This window comes from Lithobates pipiens, unplaced genomic scaffold (genome assembly GCF_037356315.1).
Source record: "Lithobates pipiens isolate NorthernLeopardFrog02 unplaced genomic scaffold, aLitPip1_a1.2 Scaffold_18, whole genome shotgun sequence".
In the NCBI taxonomy this organism is placed as follows: Eukaryota; Metazoa; Chordata; class Amphibia; order Anura; family Ranidae; genus Lithobates; species Lithobates pipiens.
In genome coordinates this window covers 353028099-353050059 of record NW_027507758.1, presented here as the reverse complement: position 1 = coordinate 353050059, position 21961 = coordinate 353028099, and positions in this window count along the sequence as shown.

Below are 21961 nucleotides of genomic sequence, written 5' to 3'. Positions count from 1 at the left end.
CGTAACTTCACTTTTGTTGAGAAAAAAACATTTCCGCCTGGGTGATCTCTGTATATTACTATTGGGGATGGTTTCATAATTATCAATCAGCTGCTGCAGAACCAGGGCTCTAATAAAGAAAGTTGGAGGATCTGCATCCCTTTAGACATTATTTCCTATTGGGTGTACCAAAAATGCAATTTTTGTTGCAGCGGATGCCTTAAATCTGATTTGTATCTTAATGTAGACTTCTGGGAAAAACAGTGAGCCAATCACATAAGCAGGAAATTTTGTTTCTGGGGGACGTTCTGTACACATTCTGTGTACCGAACACCCTCAGGTAGCCATATTGCATTTTACAGAAAATTACAGAGCTGCAGATTGAAACGGAAAGGTCATTTCAAATAACATTCAGTTGTAATATGACTTGTGTCACAATTGTATAGCCTGTATTATTTATTTTTATTTGGTATTTTTTTTCCTATGAAAGTAGAGTTACCCTTTAACTGATTACACTTGGATAGGGTCAAAAACGTTCCCATATAGTAGCAAAGATGAAGACTTCACAATGCATATAAATGTTGGTTTAAAAAAAAAATGAATGTTTTTTGACGAGCACCAAGGTCAAGTGCGCACTGACAACAGATGCTTGCAAGCCAACAAAAGGTCTACCAAATATGTTAAACACACTGTACAGCCTAATAACCTGTATGTCTTGCTTTAAACAGACAACCGCTGTAAAATTAGTAGATGTGCAAATATTATAAGTTAGAAACATAAATAAAATGTAATGATTATTCAGTATGGTTTATAGGAAGTAAAAGGGCAAAGAAAACTCTTAGTTTGAATTACTAATAACATTGAAACAAATCAAGGCCAATGCTATCAGATACCACTAGCACAAATCTCAAGATTCTCAAAAACAAGGGCCAAGGTCCTATGCATGCTTGGAATTATATCACAGTGTAACGAGCCTTGATTCAGTTAGGCATATTCAGTTGTAGTATGAAGTATGTTATTTCTTGCTGGCTGTAATCAAATACATTATAACTGATAAACACTTTACCTAATTTGTGACTAAATATTGATGCCATAGAGAAATTATTCTTCCGGTTACATAGTAAATAATAAAACAATGTATTTTGATAAATGAAGAACAGTAATTAACAGTTAACAGTTGTTAATCGCATTCAAGCTCAAATTTTCCAGAAAACAGCCATGAAGTTAAAGTGGAGGTCCACCTGGAGGAAAAAAAATTAAAAGTCAGCAGCTACAAATACTGTAGCTACAGACTTTTACTATATGGCCACTTACCTGTCCAGGGAGCCCACGATATCAGCACCCCAGCCGATCTTTGGATTGACTGTCGATGCAGCCACTATGATTCCAGGTAAGGGAACCCTACTGCTCATGCGTGAAGCGTGCTATGCATTCCGATTGGACCGGCAGCAGAGGAAGGAGGAGAGGGGCGAACTTCCGAGGGACGGTTCCGTGGCCCCGTCTCCTGAAAGTGGGGAAGGAGACCTGTTTTTGTTCCCCCCTCCCCCCTGAAAGGTGTCAAATGTGACACCGGAATGGAGAGGAAGCAATTAAGCGTAAGTTCCACTTTGGGTGGAACTCAGCTTTAAGTAGGCCATTTGGGTCCCCACAGAAGCTGGCTAAAAAAGCTCCTAGTTAACAACCCGCATGTCCTGACTTGTTGCTAGGATGTGAAAACAATTGGATGCTTACTCCGAGCATTGCAGGAGCAAAAAATGTGCTAGCAGCAAGGCAGAATGTGAGGCTTCCTAACTAGAAGTTTTTTAGCCAGGCTTCTGAGGGGACCCAAGTGGCCTACAGATAAAACAATAAAATTAATAAAAGATTGTTTAACAAAGCTGCACAATTTTTTATATTTCCTGGGACTGCTTGACTGCATAGGCTATTTTCTGGAAAAGGTGAACTTAGCCTTTAACCGTCCTATGAAAGATTCACATAGACAGCGTACCTGGTGGGAATTAAATCCATTACCACAGGAATATAGGACTGCTAGCATTCATTCAAAAGTAGTTGCTCACCTTCTGTTCATGCAATTTGGAGTTCTCTTGTGATGTATCGTCAGGCTGAGATATAGTATGGGACACATCTGATTGATGTATCCATGTCACTTTCTTCTTTGTGTATTTCTTAACTTCATCCTGGTGAAAAAACATTCCATACTATTTGTTAGTTCTGTAGTAGAAACTGCCCTAAACTAATTTCACTTCAGCTAGTCATTTATTAAAGTGTATCTGTGGTCAAAATGTAAAATCATATATTAATTTCCATATTGTATTTCAATTATTTCTAACCTACTGCTATTAGTCTGATCCATCTTGAAGTTTGTAAACTTACTTTGTGAAGATCCTCACACATTTACTTCCTTGAATTCGGTGATTTATTATGTCCTGTGGGTAGGCTCTGCTGTGTTGCAGAATTCATAGAGCCTACCTTCTGAACTACAGAGGGGCGCAGGAGAGGAGTTTAGAGAGCACAATCAGCACAGGAATCACAGCTTGCAGGCAACAGTGTACCATGGGATATGTAATCTTTAGAAATTGAAAGTAAACCGCATAGACCTGGAAAGCATGCAGGGAATCCAGGAGATTGTGGAAAGAGAAGGCCAGCATCCAGGCAGCACTCACAACATGAAATTACATTTTCAAATAAGCTTATAATGGATTGCCAAAAATAACTTGTTTGTATTGCCATTACAATGCTGATGTTATAAAATGAAAGTCTATGCCGTGACCAAGGATTTCCTTAAAAGGTTTCCAGACCTTTTTACCAATATAGTTACATAATTAGGTTGAAAAAAAACACAAGTCCATCCAGTTCAACCAATAGAAAAAACAAAAAACAAATAGAAAACCTCCTAATACACAATCCTTATTCCACAGATGATCCAGAGGAAGGCAAAAACAAAAACAAAAAACAATAAAGCATGGTCCAATTTGCTGCAGTGGGGAAAAAAAATTCTTCCTGATTGTCCCAGAATCAATGTGATACTCCCTGGGTCAACTAGCCATGGCATTATTACCTATAAATGTCAGTATCCAGTTATAATTTGCTCACGCATTTAAAACAATCTAATGATTTTCGCAGCTCTAAAGCCCCATACACACTCAGATTTTCTGCTGATCTTTTCCTTCAGATTTACCAAAACCATATAATATGAGATGAAACCTTAGGAGTTTCAATTTGTATATAATCAGGCAGGCCCTTGCACTACATGGTTTTGGTAAATCTGAAGACAAAAATAAGCAGAAAATCTGATAGTGTGTCTGGGGCTTTAGAGTGAAGACGCCTCTCTGTATGTGAAGGTTAAATTATTATTAAAGCTCCAATTTTTTTTTTTTTATTAAAATAATATACATGTCAAACTTACCTGCTCTGTGCAATGATTTTGCTCAGAGCAGCCCAGATCCTCCTCTTCTGCATTTCCCTGCCGGTGGTCCTGGCTCCTCCTCTTCGGCAAGTGCCCCCATAGGAAGTTGCTCCCAAGCTGCCCCATCTGCGTCTATTGTCACAGACAGGGCAGCTCAGCCCTGCCCCCACTCCCTCATCACTGGATATGATTGAAAGCTCCCACTGCTATTGATCTGCCCAGTGAGGAGGGAGAGAGCCTGTTGCTCTCATGCACCACCACTTAGGATTGAGATCAGGCTCAGTTAAGGGTACAGTGGAGTGGATCTGCAGCACAGGTGGTATATAACCTCACTGTGTAGAATGCATTATTTGAAAGAACCTAAAGGCTTTAGAACCACTTTTCTTGTTTTAAAGGCTTATAGTATGCCTGTAAAGGTGAATTTACACTTTAAGTATGTATACATGTTGATTATATCCCCCCCTCAAACGCCTCTTCTGAAGAGAGAATAAATTCAGTTCAGCTAACCTTTCCTCATATCCGAGCTCCTCCAAGCCGCTCTTATCAGTTTAAATATCTGAATGTTGGGAAAACAAAATCACCAGTTTGTCATTATCCCTTGGAAAGTGAAACATTTCAGGCATTTATAACGTGCATTTGTTTATCTTGTATTATTAACACCAACTTCCTGAAGCTTTAAAGTGGAAAAGTGAAACTGTTAAAGCTGAACACCAGGTAAAAAAATAAATACACCACTGAAATATATGTTACCTTTCATAAAATTTGTAAATGTAATTAGCTGAGCTTCTAGTCCAAACACTCCTACTAAGTAGCACAGCCAGGTCTCTGGCAGTTCAGCTAGTGGCTGTATTTTTTCGTTGCAGAACTTTTGCCACCGATTGTTTCTAAAAATAAAGTCCCCTAAAACGCAAACCATTCTTTATTTAGAAACCATTACTTTAATTTTAACCTCCCCTCAACACTTAACTATTTAAAGTATCTAGTCCAAACCCCTTGGCCTTCCTGTAACCCTAATACTTATGCTAAGTATTGCAAGTTCCCCATCCCTCTCCTGGAGCTTCTGTATTGATTTATGATAAAGTTAACATACTGACTGGACAATGAAGGAATGGCAGCATACTTTGTTGTCCTTGTGCTCTCTTTGAACATATTTATTGTATTATAATTAAATTAATACTATCTAACAAACACTGCACCAGTGTTAAAAGCATATATTTCGCAATTTTCTTTAAAGTGATTGTTAAGCCATTTGTATAAAAAGCTCCCATCCCCTCTGTATTAGAACAATAAATTCACTTGTGTCAGTGTTATATCATAAATATGCTTATCTGTACTGATAACACAGTGTCTTCCTGCAATCAGTTGCCTCCTCTCTCCTCTCCTCTCCCTGGCCGACAGTTCCAGCAGTCGGGGCCGAGCACTGCGGCTGACCTCAGCCAGGAACAACAGGAGAGAGTAGCGACAGATCTGAGGAGTCACATGATCTCAGGAAGACACTGTGTTTTCAGCACAGATAAGCATATTTATGATATAACACAGACACAGGAGAACTTATTGTTCCAATACAGAGGGGATGGGAGCTTTTTGGTTAAGTATGAGAGCAGCAGGAGTGAGGGGGCGCTTTCACGAGCAGACAGTCAGAGAGGGGAGGGGAGAGATGATGGAGAGGGAGACACAGGAGACACAGAGCTGCGGCTGATGGAGGCACGTATTATGACAACGGTGTCAGGGATCAGCAGCCGTGATATATTGTGGTCAGCATACAGGGGAAGGCCATAGCCAGGCAGGATCAGACAGGTATTACAGGTGATACAGGGGGCCACATGACACAGCACAAGCACTGAGCTGTAAAACATGGAACAGGATCAGTTTTTTTTTTGGGGGGGGGGGGGGGTTAACAAAAACTTTAACCACTAGAGTACTAGCTTGTAAATAACCCATCATTATCAGACCATGTTTTAGTTTTTGGTGCTGTGATAGTTTGACTGATAATTATTAGATCATGCAACACTGCACCCAAACACTTAACCACTTCAGCCCGGACCATTTTGCTGGTCAAAGAGCAGACCACATTTTTTTAGTGATTCGGCACTGCGTCGCTTAAACTGACAATTGCGCGGTCGTGCGACGTGGCTCCCAAACAAAATTGATGTCCTTTTTTCCCCACAAACAGAGCTTTCTTTTGGTGGTATTTGATCACCCCTGCGTTTTTTATTTTTTGCGCTATAAACACAAATAGAGTGACAATTTTGAAAAAAAATGCATTCTTTTTTATTTTGTTATAATAAATATCCTCCAAAAATATATAAAAAAAACATTGTTTTCCCTCAGTTTAGGCTGATGCGTATTCTTCTACATATTTTTGGTAAAGCGATTATTGATTGGTTTGCGCAAAAGTTATAGGGTTTACAAAATAGGGGTTAGTTTTATGGCATTTTTATTAATATTTTTTTTTACTAGTAATGGCGGCGATCAGCAATTTTTATTGTGACTGCGACATTATGGCGGACACATCGGACATTTTTGACACATTTTTGGGACTATTGTCATTTATACAGCAATCACTGCTATATAAATGCAGCGATTCCTGTGTAAATGACACTGGCAATGAAGGGGTTAACCAGTGGGTGGCAGTGTAGGGGTTAAGTGTTCCTAGGGGTGTGTTACTAACTGTTGGGGGCTGGGCTTTAATTTAGTGAACACTGATCTCTTCTCCAATCACATGGAGCAGAGATCAGCATCACTAGTTGCTAGGCAGAACGAGGAAATGCTGTTTACAACGGCATTTCCTCGTTCAGCCGCCCCATGAGACGACTGCGGGTATGCCCGCAGCGATCGAGTCCGCGGGACCCGCGAACGGACTCACAGGGGTCCCAACCAGCACGCGAGCTCGCCGGCGCGCTTGCAATGGCAGGGCGGTATTAAAGATTGGACGTACATGTACGCCAATATGCCTGCCCGTGCCATTCTGCCGACGTACATCGGCGTGCGCTGGTCGGGAACCGGTTAAGGTCTATGGTTGTTATCACCACCTGAAACCAGCCTTGAGAATTGCCACTTATGCAGGTAGACATGACTAGGATGGCCTGTGGGACCAAAGTTACCACTTCTTGACAAGCACTCCCTTTTCATCCCACTCCCCAATTTCCTTTAATGAAAACGAACTGTTCCTTGAATGAGATTGAAAGGCCACAGTACCTTTTTAGTCCGATATTCCAACATGGATACATGAATAACGCCTTTTTTTCACCAACAAAAGGACTACAGTCAGTGAGCCTCGACTAAGCTGTCATGACAACAAACTCCAGAATTTTATTTAAAATACTTTCTGTTTCATAGTAAATATCAGATTCCAAAATGGTAGGGTGGGTGTGACTATTATCAGATGCATGCCAGCTTCCAGCTGATGATGTTTTAACTTCCTCTGTAACCACCTTTAAGACTCTTGTTTGCCTGCTCCCATAATCATGCAAGAACCCCCACTCCTCTGTACTTCATCCTATAAACTTGGCCTAACCCCTTCTTTTGTATAGTCCTCCTTCCATCCTGTCATGTAGATCCTCTCACTGTTTCTTTTGGTTTTTAATCCAGGCTTATCGGGAAGTGGCTGCAAAAAAAGGCTGAAAGATGATTATCAATACTGAGATGAAACAAAAGATGAAAGAAATTGTTTTTTTTTAAAAAGTAGGCCGACTGTTTATGACTAAGGATGAGCCGAACACCCCCTGGTTCGGTTAGCACCATCAGAACTTGCGAACAGGCAAAAAATTTGGACGGAAACACGAACAGTGTTAAAGTCTATGGGACACAAACATGAATAATCAAAAGTGCTCATTTTGAAGGCTTAAATGCAAGTTATTGTCATAAAAAGTGTTTGGGGACCTGGGTTCTGCCCCAGGGGACATGTATCAATGCAAAAAAAAGTTTTAAAAACGGCCATTTTTTTCAGGAGCAGTGATTTTAAGAATGCTTAAAGTGAAACAATAAAAATGAAATATTCCTTTAAATATCTATAGTATGCCTGTAAAGTGGCACAGTTTTCCCATGTTTAGAACAGTACTAATGGAATAAATATATAACTTCTGTCAAATTAAAACTAAGGGTACACTGCAGCAGACACCTGGTTAGCTGATCCTTAACAGGTAGAGAGCTAAATGAATAAATGGAGATGTTGCGCTGTGAACCTTCTAAGAAAAAATAAAGTGCTAGTGCAATAATCAACACACAAAGTGTATATCTATACAATCAAAAACTGTATATACAATCAAAAAAAGTGTAAAGTGAAACAATATTGAGATGAGTAATATATCCCTTCACCGTAAATGGAAAAACAAAATGTCTGATGTCATGCCAATCCTCTGTAGTGACACCTGAATGTGTAAAAGGCCCTCATCTTACTGATGCCACGTGACAGAGGAAGGCAGGGTCACCCATTTCCGTCATCAAGTGGTCCCGCCCTCAGCTATATAACAACTATCACTGAGAAGAAGCGTCACTCAGTGGATCTACATCGTGGAACATTTTTATTTTTTAATAAATTACTTGTCCTAAAGTGTCTCCGGTCTTTTTTAAATTTTTGACACGTTTTTGTGAAATGGTAGGGGTACGAGGTACCCGTTACCAATTCACATGGGGGGGCGGGATCTGGGGGTCCCCTTGTTAAAGGGGAGTTCCAGATTCTGATAAGCCCCCATCAACATGGGGACAAGGTGCTGTAGGGGGCTACTCCAAAGCACCCTCCCCATGTTGAGGGCATGTGGCCTGGTACAGTTCAGGGGGGGTGCTTTCTTGTCTCCCCCTCTTTTCCTCCATCCTGCCAGGTTGTGTGCTCAGATAATGGTATGGTATGGTTTTTGGGGGGCGCCTACGCATTTTTCTTTATTTTGGCGCAGGGTTTCCCTTAAAAATCAGGTCTGGCATGGATTTTTTAATTTGTCACAGGGTTCCCCTTAATATCCATACCAGACCTAAAGGGCCTGGTATGGATTTTGGAGGACCCCCACACATTTTTTTTTTTTTAAATTTGGTTCCGGGTTCCCCTTAATATTCATACCAGACTGAAGGGGCCTCGTAATGGACTGGGGGGAAACCCTTGCCATTTTTTTCAATGAGTTTTGTCAATATTGCCAAGACCCAACAATTCATTACAGCCGCAGTCAGTTTTAAATTACTTTTTTCCTTTAGAAATGTAATTTTGCTGTGGTATTGTTCTAAACAGGGGAAAACTGTGCCACTTTACAGGCATACTATAGACCCCCCCCCCCCCCAGGTACAAAATATAAAGGAATATTTCACATTTATTGTTTCACTTTAAGCATTATTAAAATCACTGCTCCCGGAAAAACTAACATTTTTAAAACTTTTCTTTTGCATTGATACATGTCCCCTGGGGCAGAACCCAGGTCCCCAAACACTTTTTATGACAATTACTTGCATATAAAATGAGCACTTTTCTTTTTTTTTATGTTTGTGTCCCATAGACTTTAACGGGGCTCCACGACTTTTGAAGTAGCTGCGAACACCGCATAATGTTCGCTGTTCGCGGAACATCTGAACAACCAATTTTTGGCCCGAACTTATGCTCGGCTGAACCATTCACCCATCCCTATTTATGACATGCAATGCTTAAGCAAATGTTATTCAGGGTTTACATCTATTTATTCTCATATATTATCTCTGACACAAAAGCCTGTTTTGTTTTCAGCCTTAGGCTAGATTCCCACGAGTGCGAGAATGTAAATTGCATGCTTTCCCATACCCAGAGGCACCTTTAGGCGAAAAGCAATATTTTTTAGCAGACACATGAGGGTATCATAATTCTTAATGGCACCCCCACGTATCTGAAAACACAGCATATTTTCAGGTGCATGAATCTGCATGGTGAAAAAGCGCCATACAGTTTTAGTGAACGTGCAATTTTAAAAAAAGTGCAGGGATCTTTTCCTGTGTTTCTCACAGGTACAACAGCCCATTCAGATGAGTGGGCTGCTGTACCAGTGCAAACATGGCATATAGAAAACGGCTAAATGTGAAACCAGCCTTTTGATAAAAGATATATTTCCAAAAGACTTCCATTATCAACAGCTTTCACATATTTCTAAATTAAGTGTCTCTACCCCTCCATGATGCTGTGTAAAATTTGTATTAAAAGGGGAGGTCCACCCTTAAAAAAATTGCTCCAAAAAAAAATGTTTTAACTTGACCAGAAATGGCTGTTTCTAGGCAGATCGTCCTAATCTACCACTTCCTCCACTTCGGTGATGTTCAGTCTTCTCCTCCTCGCGTTGTCTTCTGGGGAATGGGGCGTGCTGTGTTCTGGGAACTGTGTGTGTCCCAGAACACAGCACGCCCCATTCACAAAGCGCCGCGTGACTCACGCATGCTAAGTAGGAAATGGGCAGTGAAGCCACAAGGCTCCACTGCCTGTTTCCCTTCGATAAGCTGGCGGTGCCTGCACCTGATCCGGTGGATGGATCGGCCTCAGGCGGCCGACATTGCTGGCTCCCTGGACAGGTAAGTGTCCTTATTAAAAGACAACAGCTACAGTGTTTGTAGCTGCTGACTTTTATTTATTTATATTTTTAACCGGACCTCCCCTTTAATGTATGTTGTCAGATGTTCCCCAGTGTCAGTTTTGCTGTAATATGCTCATGTGAGCGTATTCGCACATACAGACATTGGTGGAAGACCATTGGCTGTGGAAACCTTACCGTGGACATGGCAGATCTGTTTGCTCTTTTAAGGATTTGTTTATGCCTCACCAAGGGACTGGCCACTCCATGGTGATCGCATCTATAACTCCTAGTGATTCTGAGTACATGGGAAAAACAACAAAGGGGAAGGCGCAAACACCTGGTGCATTACCTGAGAATTTTCTTTTCTTTTTTTCAAAGACAATAGAACCAATAAAAAGCATACTCACAAAAGTGCAGTGTGAAACATGCGAGATGGAAAACGAGTTTCAGGGGTGCACAAGAAAGGAGTACACCCCCAAAATGCTTTAGATTGCTAATACAGGGGAGGTCATTGGAGCATTTGTACCTTGCACCATATGGCATCTTCCGACTCACATGTTTCACACTGCACTTTTGTGAGTATGCGTTTTTATTGGTTCCGTTGTCTTCGAATACATTTTTTTTTTCTCGGAAAATGCACCAGGTGTTTGCACCTTCCCCTTTGTTGTTTTTGTAGCCAAATGAAATCTCACTTGACCCTTTTGTGAGAACCAAACATATGATGGTGTTTTGCCGTGAGATTCAGTGCACTATGGTACAGTATGTTGCTTTAGCAACATACTTCAGCACACTGATGCATGTAATCTGTGTTACTGTCTGTCACAAGGCTAAACCAGTCATAACTATTACAGAACAGAAAGTTTTAATTTTGGATTAACCAAAAATCATCATGTACAGTGGAACTGAAAAAATAAATATTTTTTCTCAAGGTCACTAATTTCTGCTTTCATCGATAGCTAACACACTTCAATAAATTAGGACATTCCAGTGTAAATGGCTACAATATTAATAATACACTTTCACACACATGTCTCCAGCCTGCTTACAGAACATGAGACAAATTCACAGAATATGAGAGGCCTTTGTCTTTACAGTACATTTGTTCTGGGTTATCAGTCCAGTCCAGGCAAAAATTAGGCTAAAGGGGTCTGAGGTTTAGAAACGAAATCTGGTGTCTATAACAAAACATCTCCCATTGTATCAAAATATTATCAGAGAGTTCATTATTTCTCATAAGCTGGCAAAAAGCAATGAGACTTAAGCTCTTCTTTATTCTACTCAAGAATACTCAAAAAATAGCTATGCATACACTAAGCTATACTTAAAATAAATAAGTAAAATAAACAATGCAATAATAATATGTTTTTGGTATATACTAAATAGTAAGCATTGGGGGGTTATTTACTAAAGAAAAATCCACTTTGCAATGCAAGTGCACTTGGAAGTAAAGTCGCTGTAGATCCGAGGGGGAGATGCAAGGAAGATAAACAGCATTTTCGCTTGCACATGATTGGATGATAAAATCAGCAGAGCTTCCCCTCATTTCAGATCTACCCCTTAGATTTAGAGCGACTGCACTTCCAAGTGCACTTGCAGTGCAAAGTGGATTTGCCTTTCGTAAATAACCCCCATTATGTTATAGTGTATAAATGCCATCTTTTATGTAGTTTGCTGAGATCCACGATTAAGACACAGAGGGGTTTATTTACTAAAGCTGAGTGAAAAATCAAGCTTGCTTCTGCATAGAAACCAATCAGCTTCCAGGTTTTATTGACAAAGCTTAGGCTGTCCATACATTATAAAATTTTCTTGTGCAAATTTCCTTTAGATTTACCAAAACCATCTAATAGGACATCAAACCTAAACACTTTCAAATTAGTATGCAATCAGGCAGGCCCTTCTAATACATAGTCGAAGGTAAATCTAAAGAAAATTGAATAAGAAAATGGTATGGTGTATGGCCAACTTTAGTTGAACAAGGTGAATTTAGAAGCTGATTGGCCAACATGTATAGCTGCATGAAATTCTGAGTGTTCCAGTCTTAGTAAATCTACACTCAGTTTTTGTGGCTCCCAGTGACCTTCATAACTAGTCATAGTCATTTACACTTGTTTCAAATCCCAAAATAAGGGAACAGAAAACATTTTAGTAGCATGAACTACAATTGCCTTTAGTAGTGATACATTTTATTGCAACATAAAAGAACACATAAAATGAAGGCTTCGTACACACAGGCGTACTTAAAGCGGAACTTAACTCAAAAGGGGAAGTTCTTTTTGAGTGTTACTTGCACAGTAGACAATTAGCTGTGAAGCCAAAAGGCTTCACTGCCTGTTTCTTTTACGATGTCGGAGCCAGCTCCCGAAGCCAATTTAAGGATCGGCTCAGATGAGGACATCACGGGCTCCCTCAACAGGTAAGTATCCTTATATTAAAATAATATCAGGGTACAGGGCACAGCACACATCAGGGTACAGGACACATGGCACATCAGGGCACAGGGCACATTAGGGTGAATGGGGCACATCAGGGCACATCAGTGTACAGTGTTTACTAGCTGTTTTCTTCAAATGCAGAGTAGCCCAGGAAGCGCCTATAATAAGTTCTCTCTCATGTCGCGCAGCCCCTCCTCTCTTCTTGTCCATCCCAGATGATGTCACAAGCAAATGGGGATGGACAAGAAGAGAGATGGGGCTTCTGGGGGGGGGGGGTGGGGGGGGAGTAGCACTACATGAGAGAGAACTTATTACAGACACTTCCTGCGCTACCCTGCATGCTGGCTAAATCTCGATCTACCTGTCAGGCATCAGCTGTTGGTGATTGATGGGTAGATTGCCACTGACATCTGAGGGAATTCACCACAGAACAATGGGAAAACCCAGTTAAGCAACAATGTAATAGACAAAATAGACCCCTATGAGCACAAGGCCTTAGGCAACTGCCTAATTTCCCTAATTAGAGTGCCTCCTGTGCTAACAAGGTACATTCTGTGAGGACAAAGGGTGAAAAATAAATGAGCTCATCTGTCTGCTGCCTCTCCTATCACTTTCCAAAAACAGGCTGAGGGGGAATTGGACAAGACCTGCAAGTGTTGCTTAATTGAATTAGAATAAAATGTAGGTTCCTTGATCTGCCAGACAGTATTGTGCTGTGTGATGGAGTAGTGTTAATCTTAGCATTGAGTGGCCAGAAATACAAATCCTTTATTTTATGTGTGTATTCAGCTATTTGTCTGGAGTTGAACAACACATGTAGTTAAGAGCCTTGCTACTGGTAGCAGCCCAAAATCCCTCATTGAAAAAAGGGAAAAAAAAACTGCGCTAAGGTGAAACACAAGAAACAATTATATAGATTGATCCTGAACGGATCAGATTTGGCTGCGGCTTAGCTGTGTCACATAACTACAGAAAAAAACTAAAAATAAATATATAAGCTTTGCTAAATCCCACAAATATCAAAATGTGTGTACATAAATAAAGTGACAATGAATTATGGGCTGTTCCCAGCCTCTAAACATAAATTAATATGAGATCAAACCATAAGTGATAAGTACATATAAATATTACAAACTCAGACCATGCGAATCGCCTATTCCTTACAGTATAGGACCAAGCCGCATGCCCCTAAATATGATAATACAAATTCTAAATACACCCAGTGTATGGATCAACAAGTCTGTATGTGTAAATCAGAAAAAGTTCTTTGTGTAATAAAGAATGTGAATAAAGTCCTCCACAAATGAACCATAAGCGATCCGCTGCTGTATGCGTTTAAGTAGTGCTTGATCCGCCACCAAATAATTAAATTTGCTGCTTACCAGAAAATCATGACCCCCCACTACAGAGGGTCACAAAAGGCATATGAATATATAGCCGTCTCCCAATCCAGAGGGGTCCTCGATACGCGCTCTTATGTATCCTGCTGTGTGCCCCATACCCTGTTCTGTACCCTGCTGTGTGCCCTATTCTGTACTCTGCTGTGTGCCCTATGCCCTGTACCCTGCTGTGCGCTCCATTCCCTGCTGTGTGCCCTGTACCCTGCTATGTGTTCTGCTGTTCCTGTACCCTGCTGTGTGCCCCATACCCTGCTGTGTGCACTATGCCCTGCTGTGCCCGGTAGCCTATGTGCCCTGTGCCCTGCTGTGTGCCCCATGTTATGCTGCTCGCCCCATGATGTTCCCTAAGCCCTGCCGTGAGCCCCTTGATATGCCCCATGTTCTACTGTGTGCCCCATGTTCTGCTGTGTACCCTGTGACGTGCCCCATGACCTGTTGTGTGACCTATGCCCTGCTGTGAGCCCCCTTATGCCTCTGCTGTGTACCCCGTGATCTGCTGTGCCCCACAATGTGACTCATGTTCTGCTGTGTGCCCCATGATGTGCCCAGGGTTCTACTGTGTGTTCTGCTGTTCCCTGCTGTGTGCCCCATACCCTGTTCTGTACCCTGCTGTGTGCCCTATGCCCTGCTGCGCCCTGTACCCTGCTGTGCACTCCATGCCCTGCTGTGTGCCCTGTACCCTGCTGTGTGTTCTGCTGTGCCCCATACCCTGTTCTGTACCCTGTTGTGTGCCCTATGCCCTTCTGTGCCATGTACCCTGCTATGCGCCCCGTGCCCTCTTGTGTGCCTTGTGATAAGCCCTGCTGTGTGCTCCATTTTATGCTGCTCGCACCATGATGTTCCCTAAGCCCTGCCGTGAGCCCCTAGATGCGCCCCATGTTCTACTGTGCACCCCATGGTGTGCCTCATGTTCTTCTGTGTACCCTGTGATGTGCCCCATGACCTGCTGTGTGTCCTATGCCCTGTTGTGAGCCCCATTATGCCTCTGCTGTGTACCCTGTGACCTGCTGTGAGCCCCACAATGTGCCCTATGTTCTGCTGTATGCCCCATGATGTCCCCAGGGTTCTGCTGTGTGCCCTATGATGTGCCAAAGGTTCTGCTGTGTGGCCTATGAAGTGCCCAATGTTCTGCTGTGTGCCCCATGATGTGCCCCATCTTCTGCTGTGTGCCCCATGATGTGCCCAAGGTTCTGCTGTGTGCCCTGTGACGTGCCCAAGGTCCTGCTGTGTGCCCAATGATGTACCCCATGTTCTGCTGTGTGCCCCATGATGTGCCCAAGGTTCTGCTGTGTTCCCGTGATGTGTCCAAGGTTCTGCTGTGTGTCCAATGATGTGCCCCATGTTCTACTGTGTACTCCATGATGTGCCCAAGGTTGTGCTGTGTGCCCCATTATGTGCCCAAGGTTCAGCTGTGTGCCCTATGATGTGCCCAAGGTTCTGCTTTGTGCCCTATGATGTGCCCAAGGTTATGCTGTGTGCTCCATGATGTGCCCCATGTTCTGCTGTGTGCTGCATGATGTGCCCAGTTTTCTTCCGTACCCCATGATGTGCTCCATGATGTGCCCCATGTTCTGCTGTGTGCCCCATGTTCTGCTGTGTGCCCTATGATGTGCCCCAAGCCCTACCATGTGATCCATGTTCTGTGTGCCCCACAATGTGCCCTGTTGTGCCTCCCTGTAATGTGCCCTGCCCTGCTGCCCCCTGCACACTGCTTATCTCAAGTTAAACCCAGAACAGGGCATCTGTGCAGAAAAAAAACAGCACAAATTTTATTTAATGCCATTTCCTAAAATAATTGTTTGCAACAAAACAAACGCTCAATGAGTTGAAGAGTAAACACAGTCTCACAGCAGACAGTTGAACATGATTAGTCCTAGTTTATTCAGTAATGCATGTAAAAGAACAATCCTGTTGTCAAGCAAGAAGAGATATGAGGTAGGTAAAAAAGAAATCAATAGCTTACAGTTTGACAGAAGATCCATGGAGCAACAAGGAGCTGATGGCATTGGGGTTTGCAAAAAACCTCCTGCAGCATGGGGGGGGGGGGGATACCCCTGCTGCACTGCGGCCGAATGTGGAACCCGCTCACCAGTGTGTTGGGAAGGGCTGGACGTGCTGGAGGAGAAAACAAAGATGAGTGAGAGCGGGAAGGTGGAGACCCAAACTGTAAGCTGCACATGGCTGGAATGCCAAGTCCACCAGTGTACTGACTGGTGGAAGGGAGAGGGATGCGTTGTTGCAGTGTGGATGATGCTATACATTCACAGCATCTAAAGCCCAATGGATGTGTGTCCCAGCTGCGTGGGAGTGTCCCAAAATGATGTAGACCTCAGGGAGATGGAAAACCAGGGCTGGATGGGCTGATATCGATGTCAGTCAGCGCTGCTGGAGTTATAGGGGTGCTGGTCATTGAAGCACCTCATGGACCTGGGTGACCTGTTAGCTGTGGTGGTTGCCTTGACAATGCGTTTCGCACATCTGCGCTTTTTCAAAGTGTTGTATATTAAAATAATTGTTGTTATATCACAGCTCGCTGATCACACCAATGTTCTTTGAGCTGTAGATCTGAATACTACGGGCTACAGCACACCTAAATTGTTTGCCCCACTCCAGACCCCCAATGGTTGCCTTACCAATACTCCATTTCATTTTTTTTCCTTTACCAGCGTGAGTGGGGCCTCAAGGCTAAGCTTTGCCTAAGGCCTTATAAAGCCTAGCCACCTCTGCTTCTTAGCACGTAAGTGTTGCAGCACACTACTTGGCTCCATGTGCTGCTTTTCCTTCTCCCCGTCTGCTCTGCTGTATAGTAATGCTGCGTACACACGATCGGACATTCCGACAATTAAATCCTGGGATTTATTTCCGACAGATGTTTGCTCAAGCTTGTCTTGCATACACACGGTCGCACAAATGTTGTTGGAAATTCTGATTGCCAAGAACCCGCTGATGTACAACACATACGACAGCACTATAAAGAGGAAGTTCACTAGCCAGTGCGCCACCCTTTGGGCTCCTTCTGCTAATCTCATGTTAGTAGAAGTTTGGTGAGAAAAAGGATTTGCACTTTTTAGCCTCGTGCTTTTCAGCTCTTTACTGCTGTTCAGTTTGTGCATGTGGGTTCATATCTGGTTTTCAGTGCGTGTATTCAGTTTGCATCTGTTTTCAGTGCGTGCTATTTATAGTACTTATTTGATTATCTTTGTTTTCTTGTCCACTCGTTTCTGAATTTCACCTCACTCTTCTCAGGCCTTTCTGATTTTCAGTGCATTCTGTTAGTTCGTTCTGACCAGCTGACCATTTTGAAGCCATGTTGTGGGTACTTACTCATCGTAGAGTTTGTGCTGTTCAGGGGCTTGGTGTTGGGGTTCTTACTTTGACCCAAGTCCAGTCCATGAACAAGGCGAGGAGGAATTCATGGACGAAGAATTGGTTGCTCCAGCGTGACCAGTTCTCGCACATGCCTTTGTTGCGGGAGATCCGTGAGAATAATCCTGATGATTTCAGGAATTCTCAGGATGACGGACCCTGTTTTTCACCGTCTGTTGGCTTTGCTGTCCCCTTATATTACCAAGCAGGACACCTGCATGCGGCAAGCCATCACTCGTGAACAGAGGCTAGTTGCCACCTTGCGGTACTTGGCGATGGGGAGAAGTCTGCATGACATCAAGTTCTCGACAGGCATCTCCCCCCAGGCTCTGGCAATCATTATTCCAGAGACCTGTTCTGTCATCATTCAGGTCCTGCAGAAGGACTATATTAAGGTAACTTTTCTCCTTTAACATCACATTCTATGTATTTAATGTTTGCTAATGTATTGTATTTCTTTCATCATTCCCTAATTACCATGATTGTAATATACTGTGAATGTCCTCTTTGTCCTCATACATGCTGGGAGTTAATGTGCCATTTTTGTTCTTTTTTATTTTCACAATAAAGTTTATTGAGAATGAATAAACACATACAAAAATAAAATAACATAGTTCAAAATAAAAGTGGGTATTACAAATACCAGAAGTATAAAAGAAGTATAGTATTGTAACATAGGATTACATCTTGTAGACATAGATATGAAATACGGCAATACGCGTGTAGCGCTGACTGCTAAAGAACACACGCTGTGTGTTTTTTTTCTATTTAAAATTCCTAAAACCGCAGTTTGGTTTTGGGCTTAATTATACCAAATTATGGTTTCAGTACCAGTCTAGCTGGATTGCACTGGGTTCTGCTTGGCCACAGGTGTTGCTGTCACTTCTGGCAAAGTGTGAGAATGCAGTTTAGCTAGGTGCATGGAGTTGCATTCTTTCTGGGAACCAGCCCAGTGGGAGTGTCTTCCTGCTGTGCATTCTGGGAGAGGGTACTTAAGGTACTTACATCACGTGCTTTGGGGTTCCGGTCCAGAAGATCTTTCTGTCTGTTTGGTCCTGGTCCTCCTGACCAGCCCCCATGGCCCTCATGGCCTGGGCTGCGGATCCATCCAATTCCAAGTCTCGGGGCTGGCTAGCCCGAGGAAAAGTAACTGGAAAGAAGATTCAAAGGTGGTCCGGTGCCGTCTCATCTGTGGAGAGGCCCAGCAACTGAGGAAGGAACCAGGGGAGGACTCTTCGGGAGAAGGCCACGCATGAGGCTGGCTTCTCAGAAAGAGCCTGGAGGCTTAGTTGAAAGACACCAAGTAAATCTACACTCGTACGGTATCACCGGACCGGCTGCAAGATACTGGTACCATATGAATTTGTCTACATCCTTCAGTTACTACAAGTGTTCTACAACAAGTCTGTGGCAGAGACTTTGTTCAAGCATTCTATATGCAAGTCTGTGGCAGAGGCTTTGCTTTATTTGAACACTATCGGCTGCTAGGCCTAGTGAGAAGAGGTCTATCCGGTAGCTGTGAGAATCCAGTTGTGAGTGGCTATTCTCTGGATTTCTATAGTGAGAGACTTCCTACAGTATCTTGAGCAGGTCCAAGAGTACCTGAACTTTCTACCTAAACCTTCTATCCTTCATTGAGAGACTGTGTTTTGTCTACCCTTTTTTGCAAATAAAAATCCCAAAAGCGGATTCAGTGTCAGGACCTTAAGATTTTTTTATTTAAATACTCCTTCAAATAAATGTTATACTGATGTTGTCCAAGAATGTTTGCGTCTAATCTGCTTGCAATGTTATGTGCAAAAGTCCTAAATTAATCTTTTCTTGTTTCACTCCACAATTTCCTTCAATGCCACAGGAATAGCAGAATGTGGCTTCCCAATTTGCCCAGCGGTGGGACTTTCCCGACTGCGGAGGGAAAATTAATGAGAAACACATCCACATAGTTCCAACCCCCCCAACTCGAGGTCATACTATTACAACTACTAGGGGTTTAATAGTATTGTGATGTTGGTGGTGGTGTTGGTGACATTTGATTTTCTCTATGTGGATGTGGGGAAGAATGGGTGGATGTCAGATGGTGGAGTCATCGCCCAGACCGAGTTCTACGGACTGCTCCAGAGTGGGGGCTTGGGATTGCCACCTCCGGAAGACAACGTGGCTGGTCTGCCAATCGGCTTTGTTGCTGATGAAGCATTTTGGCTTGGTGAACACCTGATACGGCCATTCCCCATGAAGACCCTCACCCCAGAACAGAGATTTTTTAACTACTGCCTGGCCAGAGCCAGAAGAGTGGTGGAGAATGCTTTTGAGATAATGGCCAGCCAGTTCCGCCTATTCCTTAAGGCCCATACACACGATCAGACTTTTTGACAACAAAAATGCAAATTAGCTGTTTTGGAGCAACATCCGACCGTGTGTACGCTCCATCGGACAAACTTTTTTGGTTTTCATCAGACTTTTGTTGGCTGTGCGAACGGACAAACTTTCTGGCAACAAAAGTCCGATGGAGCAAAGTCTGATCGTGTGTACAGAAAACCATAGGACTTTTGTACAAAGTACAAACAGGCATGCTCAGAACCAATGCAAAAGATCAGACAACAATACAGAAGTTGACCAAAGGTGGCGGTAAAGAGCAGAAAAAACCACGTGATTTGGTGAAAGTTGGCTGAAAAAGTCCTGCTGTGTGTTCAGGGCCGACGCCCTTTGTACAAAAATCCAAGGGAAAGTTTGTACAAAGTCCTATCGTGTGTATGAGGCTTTACTCCAATCAACATGGCGGAATATAAACTTAACCATACATTAACCCAACTTTGCAAGGATAAATTTTATGAACTATGTGGCCAGAGGCAGGATGTCAAGACCAAACCCTGACAGCGATTCAAGCTGGCTGTCCTGGCTTGCCCCCCCTCAAAGCGCCGCAAGGTTCGTCATAAATATATGGAGTACTTTGCGGGTAGGGGGGCCATTGATATGCCAGAAAATGTTTAAGAAACCTTTTTTAAATAAATTTGTATTTTAAAATTAAATATTTCCTTTGATTTACTGCTTGTGTTTCTTTTAGTCGTCTCCTAGGTTATCCGATGTGGGTTTTTTTTTGCCCATTTTCTTCAAAAGTGCAAACTTAATTTATTTTATACATGGAGGTGACAATCTCTTCTTCAGCTATTATGTTGTGGGTCTGCTACACACACACCTTGTTTTTGTTGTTAATGTATGTAATGCATCAATGCTTAAAATATTCATCATTTTACGAATTTATTTTTTGGAGTTGCGAGAATGGCCTGATTGATGCAAATTATCAAGCACTGTGGGTGTTATTTACTAAAGTGAACTGAAAGTGCACTTGTAGTGCAAAGTGGATTTCCCTTTAGTAAATAATATACTGCTATTGAGCATTGAAAGAAGAAGCCACACATTGTTGAGTAGAACATTTTTTACACTGTCACATGTGCATTTAGAAAAGGGTTTTTGAACAAACCTACATATTTTTAAAATACTTTTTTTGACAGTAGATTTTTTTTTTTGTGGTAAACAGGCATGTTTTTAAACCATACAATAATACACAACTCAGGAAATTACAAAGTTCAACTTTGAAAAATTTTAGGCAATATTCAACATTAGAGTATGTCCAAACTGTGTTGATCTTGCCTTCAGCAGATGGTGTGATGTCACCCCTGTGAAAGGCAAATTTTGAAGATGCACACAAATTGAGAGTCAAAATGGGGATTTCCCTCCTGATCACATGCCTAATGTCAACATGTGCTAGCTCCCATCATGGGGGATCAATGGATGTGTTTTGGGAGTGCAACCCCTTCTGTCATCTACTTGAGTTGCAAAAAAGGGGTTGCACCCACAAAACACGTACATTGATATTCCATGATGGCAGATAGCACATGTTGAAACACTGTGTGCATCTTCAAAATTTGGCTTTCCAAATTTTGGAGAAAAGTTAGAAAAATAGAAACAATTTGATAAATGTTGGTGTATTTTCGATTCTGCTTAAAATATCAATGATGTTTTTTGAGTCTTTTTTTCAACATCATTGATGTCTTCCTTGATCTTCTATCCCAATTGTACACCATGATCTCCCCGATGAGGACGTGTGCACTTGCACTTGTGAAATGTGTTTCTTCTTCCACAACATCCATATCACCTAAAATTATAAAAGACACCAGGTATTATAAATATGCAGGCATCCATCTATTACCTGAAGCTGTGATCTCAGACAGACAGACACTCACCTGTTGTGGTCATTTCACCCACTTGATAAACCTCTTCTTCCTCCACATCCTGAGGTTGTTGTTTTGGGATTTCCCCTTCTTTAGGAGGTTGGGGGTCCCTGGTGACCTCAGACGTCCCAAGTCTTTTCTCCCCTATGTGAATAAAATAAAGGTATTCTTAGCACACAGATATATGAGGTAAGAAATAGTAATATGAAACATTGCGTCGAAGTGTTGTACATTTGTCTGTTTTGGCAGAGTTCAAAGCTGAAGACATGATTTTTTTCCCTTTCCAAAGCTGGAATAATTACCTTTTTTGGTAACGTATCACACATGTAGACACCCCTAGTATCCACTGGAGCACCTGTGTGGGACACCTTAAAAAGTTTGTTCTGGTGGCCCACACTACTGCTCCTGCGTCCAGATGTGTAAACAGCTGATGAGTGTCCTCTCCCACTGAATCAAGTTTGCCTTTCATTCTAGTTACAAACCCATCTAGACAACAATGTACTAAACTTATTTTAATAAAAATAGGCATGACCAAATGTAGTTAACCTGCATCTGCCAAAAACATCGTATTAGTGAGCGAACAAACAATGTTTACTATGAATGATTACTGTGCCCACGAACCTGAAACTTG